Here is a 6,000-nt window from a genome sequence, read left to right on the forward strand (position 1 = left end):
ATTACAATTTAACTCAGTTTAAAAGCTCATTGATCTGTTACTTCATTTACAATTTTGAGCAAGACTTTACTGTTTATTATTAAAATTCAACAAATGTCAACATTATCTTCATCAATTTTATTATTTAACAAAACATTGTTTTTCATTTCAAGTAATTTCATATATTAATATACAGCTAGTGAATATTTGTTGTCTACCGAAAATATAAGATTTAAATTATATACGCAATGAATAATTTCTGTGAAGTTACTATTATTTCCGTTACATATCTAATTTACGAGTACAATATAGTAAAACAGAAAAACAGAAACGATAAATATTCAGGAATACCTAAAGTCTCGTAAGCAATTGCAAGGTACCACATGTTACTTAGATTCCACTAGTTTTCTTAGCACTTAACAATTTTTAAAACGAATATGTGAGATAAAGATCTACAGCATTTTGGCAAATTCAAATTATGTTATACATTCTACTATTTTATTTTCAACAGATTCACATTTCTTAAACCGTGCATCAATATTTCAATGTTTTTATCTAAATTTCTTTAATGTCACATGTATTGTGCATTCATTTGTTAAAAATTGTGAAGCATGCGACTTAACTGAGAATACACGCATATAACTAAATTCGATAAAATTTGATGAAAAAAAAAAGATAAATAAATCAAGTTTGTCTTGCTTGAGTGATTTACCTGTACAAAGCTTGGGTCTCAACGATGTTTAAAACGAATTGATGCCAGTTTGAAATAGTTTAACGGGGGCGTGGCCTAATAGTTTGACGTACATTACCAGCAACTTGATTTCAATTGATTCACCGCAAAGACATCTATTTGACTGGCGTTAAAATGAATTGAAATGAATTGAAATGAATTAAAAATAATTTTTAATTTTTGTCAATCTTTATCAAATAACAATTAATCTCATTTAAATAGCGTTAACACGTTTTTGTCCGTTCAAGCTAAATTCGGGTTACTAGTGCAACAAGCACATGTAAGTAGCATATTCCTGCTAAACAGCTTTACAAATATGTGTACCTATTTTCACAAATAAGAACAAAAATAGCTCCCTTCCCCAAGGGTTGACTCAGGGGTATAGAAATATTTTAAAGTTGCATCTAATACCCGAGTAACTTTTAACCCAAAGTGTGATAGACAAACAAACAAATGGACCAACAAACAGACGAACGGGTTAGACCAGAAAACATAATGCCCATGTATGGGGCATAAAATCCAGCATAACAGTGCAACATTCCATTTTGCTTTTGAAATTTTGATGAAAAATGCAAAATATTTCCTTTGACTCAGTTAAAACATTTAAATTGTCACCACCCTTTAGAAAGAAAATGAACATTAAAGTCCCCTACATAAATTTCATAGTTTAAATAAAGGGATTTTTTTTTCAGCAATTTTCACTTCTGGATGAAAGGATAAAATTACCACTTCTGGTGATCATTTATAAAAAAGTAACAGATCAGAAGTAAAACAAAAAATAAAAATATCACTTATTTCCTATTAAACATCCTTAAAATTTCGCATTTGTTCATTTTGACCTTGACCACTCTTTTAATATTTAATAAAATATTAAATAAGGTTTCTGTATCTTAATTTGGCAGCTTCTGATAAATTAAAGAATATATTTGGTATACATCAATGAGGGGTACTTAACAAACAACAAAAACAAGGCATCTTAAGGTCAACATAGTCTTCAACAAAGATCGGCATCTATACAATATGATTAGTGTTTATAGTTCAAAATTAGTCGACAAAATTAACTAAATTTCTATAAAGAAAAATGTTGACAAAATTAAATATATAAATATGTATTAAAAGAAAAAAGTCAACAAAATTTATTACTAAATATCTTTAGAGAATAAAGTCAATTAAATTTACTAAATATCTGTAAAGAAAAAAGTTGACAAAATTTACTAAATATCTATAAAGAAAAAAGTCGACTAAATTTTACTAAATATCTATAAAGAAAAAAAGTTGACTAAATTTTACTAAATATCTATAAAGAAAAAAGTACACAAAATTTACTAAATATCTATAAAGAAAAAAGTCAACAAAATTTACTAAATATCTATAAAGAAAAAAGTCAACAAAATTTACTAAATATCTAAAAAGAAAAAAGTCAACAAAATTCACTTAATATCTATAAAGAAAAAAAGTCAACAAAATTTATTACTAAATATCTATAGAGAATAAAGTCAACTAAATTTACTTAATATCTGTAAAGAAAAAAGTTGACAAAATTTACTAAATATCTATAAAGAAAAAAGTTGACAAAATTTACTAAATATTTATAAAGAAAAAAAGTCGACAAAATTTTCTAAATATCTATAAAGAAAAAAGTACACAAAATTTACTAAATATCTATAAAGATAAAAGTACACAAAATTTACTAAATATCTATAAAGAAAATAGTACACAAAATTTACTAAATATCTATAAAGAAAAATTAAAGTATACAAAATTTACTAAATATCTATAAAGAAAAAAAGTATACAAAATTTACTAAATATCTATTAAAAGTAATAATAAAGCAAAATAATTAAAACATCTTTTTTCTTGCATTTAAATAAGTTGAAAATTTTTAATTCAGCAAAAGATTTGGGCTTACAACAACTTGATGTGAATGATATTACATTATTATAGTGTCTGAGTACAACATTATTACATTACTTGCTGGGTTCAACTTTTTTTTTTTCTTTACAAAAATATAAAGTATAATATATCCAAAGTTAACACTGGCAAGTCAAGTATAACAATGTATCTAACACTGCACAATCTGCATAAACCTGCAAACCTGCATAGGATAATTAGCATTGCATATATAAATTAACATGTAAAGCTTATGCTGGCTTGCTGATGTTTTCTTTCATTGTTCTATTTAATTAACCCCTAGCCCAATACAGCAACATCTATTTAAAATTGACCTGGGACTTTATATTTTGGGCAGGTAGGGAAAAATAAGGGAAATACCTTAGCCTGGGATTTTATGGCTTAAAGAAAGGGGAGGGAAAACCCAGGGACTCTGGTGAAGTTGGGCAATAAAAGGAGAGGGGAATCCCAGGGCCTGGTGTATTTGGGGAGATAAAAGAGAGAAGATTACATCCATGGGCTGGTGAATTTGGGGAGATAAAATAGGGAATGGGGATAGAGTTGCTGTCCATTGAATGAAGTAAGTTATGTGTTGATGTTGTATTCACATTGTTGTGATGCTTTTATTGTTGCTTTGAAGTTTTTGGAGCACAAATACCCTAATACTTTTGGATAAAAATGAAAATAAAAAAATATTCCTGTTTAAACTTTCAGTTTTTAATAAAGATATTCCAGTTTTCAAATTAACCATTAAAGTGGTCTTTCTTAAAGTTGTAAAACAAGAGCCAAAGTGTACTCTATTTAAAAAAATTGTGTTTAAAAAAACCACAAAAACATACAATTATGTACTTGACCTATAGTATAGAAACTTGTTTTTGTTGGAGACTATATTGACCTCTGGGGTCCAGGTTTTTTTATGTTGTTTAGTTGCTGTCTCAATAACATAATCCCTAAAGTAATTTTCAATTAATAATAGACAAAGGACAAATTATAAAAAAAAAACAGAATAACCAAACCCTTCATATAAACTTGTAACTGTTAAGTTTTTATTTCAAATTAAATAATTGTTTCACACATTTCCTTCGTTTAGATAAATTTTAAAGTGGAAGCCAAATATTTAAAATTTAGATTAATTGAAATAGCCTCCCCTCTTAAAAAAAAGAGAACAAACTAACAGAAAAAAGGGGGACTGAAACCTAAAGATACAGAATTTAAATAAAGTGATAAAAAGATCCTCAGTCCTTTTCTAAACTTCTTTTTAAAGTTTTAAATTTGGTAAATTAGATGATCCCTGAATTTAGAGTATCCATGGGAACATGTCCTATTTTTACCAGACATTAATATACCCATAGGAACATTACGGTACATGTTCCTCTTCAAAATAATAAAGGTATCCATAGGAACATCACATGTTCCTCTCCAAAGTAATGACGGTATCCATAGGAACATCACATGTTCCTCTTCAAAGTAATGAAAGTGTCCATAGGAACGTCACATGTTCCGCTCAAAAGTAATGAAGGTGTCCATAGGAACATCCCATGTTCCTCTTCAAAGTAATGAAGGTATCCATAGGAACATCACATGTTCCTCTTCAAAGTAATAAAGGTGTCCATAGGAATATCACATGTTCCTCTTCAAAGTAATAAAGGTATCCATAGGAACATCACAGGTTCCTCTTCAAAGTAATAAAGGTGTCCATAGGAACTTCAAAGTAATGAAGGTATCCATAGGAACATCACAGTAATGAAGGTATCCATAGGAACATCACATGTTTCTCTCCAAAGTTATGAAGGTATCCATAGGAACATCACATGTTCCTCTCCAAAGTAATAAAGGTATCCATAGGAACTTCAAAGTAATGAAGGTATCCATATAGGAACATCACATGTTCCTCTCCAAAGTAATAAAGGTATCCATAGGAACATCACATGTTCCTCTCCAAAGTTATGAAGGTATCCATACGAACATCACATGTTCCTCTTCAAAGTAATGAAGGTATCCATTATAAGGAACATCACAGTAATGAAGGTATCCATAGGAACATCACATGTTTCTCTCCAAAGTTATGAAGGTATCCATAGGAACATCACAGGTTCCTCTCCAAAGTAATAAAGGTATCCATAGGAACTTCAAAGTAATGAAGGTATCCATATAGGAACATCACATGTTCCTCTCCAAAGTAATAAAGGTATCCATAGGAACATCACATGTTCCTCTCCAAAGTTATGAAGGTATCCATAGGAACATCCCATGTGTCTTACCAATGTAAATAAGGTATCCATAGGAACATGGGAGCCTCAGTGGCCAAGTGGTCTTAAGTATTTACTACTGTAATCACTAGCCAGTCAACACTGAGATAGAGAGTTCGAACCCTGCCTGTGCGGGTGCACATGACTCCAATCTTAATTGACTTAGGGTTGTAAGTTTTCCTTTTGAAGGTCAGAGGTTTTCTCCAGGCACTCTGGCTTCCCCCACCAATACAAAGTGGCCGCCATGAAATAGCCAAAATATAGTGCTTAAAAGTGGCGTTAAAACACCAAAAGATCAAATTCAAATTCAAAGGTGCACTGCATGCTCCAAATTTACTGTTATCTGATATCCATTGGAATCCAAATTTAATTGTTCAGTTGGTATTGATGACAGAATTGGCTTAAAAATGAACTTTGAACTCAAAGAAATGGATACACATGTTTCAGAGAAAAAAAGTTTGGCACCAGTATATCTCTTTCCCCACTTTTGTTGTTTTTAAATAATTTGTAAATTTTATTGTAAATGTAACATATTTAAGTTGTCAAATTTTTGTGTAAAAAGGGGAATGACCATTTCAAAATTGTGTTTCATTATTTTTGTTAAGATTTTCAGAAGGAAACAGAAAAATTATTTATGAGAATGTGGATAGTGTCAAATGTGTATATAGTTTTAAGAAAAATAGAAAAAAAACAAAAAAATGCATGGGTGATGGTTTTTAATGATTTTAAGAAAAATAGAAAAAAAAAAAAAAAAAAAAAAAAATAATATGCATGGTTTTCATTTTAACAATGTCTAATGATTTTAAGAAAAATAGAAAAAAAAAGAAATAAATGGTTGGGTTTTAATTATATCGTGATGCAGAAATGGGTCCATTATTTTAACTTGAATTTGGGATTTAATTATATCATGATACGGAATGGATACATTCTTTAAACTAAAATTTGGGATTTAATTATATTATGATATGGAATGGAAACATTCTTTTAATTTTAATTTGGGGGATTTGATCATATCATGAAACAGAATGGATACATTCTTAAAACTGACTTTGGGAGATTTAATCATATCATGATACGGAATGGATACATTCTTTTAACTGGAATTTGGGGATTAAATTAAACCCTCAAAGTGGGGGTATGCTGTTTTACCTT

This window comes from Mytilus trossulus, chromosome 5 (assembly GCF_036588685.1).
Source record: "Mytilus trossulus isolate FHL-02 chromosome 5, PNRI_Mtr1.1.1.hap1, whole genome shotgun sequence".
In the NCBI taxonomy this organism is placed as follows: domain Eukaryota; kingdom Metazoa; phylum Mollusca; class Bivalvia; order Mytilida; family Mytilidae; genus Mytilus; species Mytilus trossulus.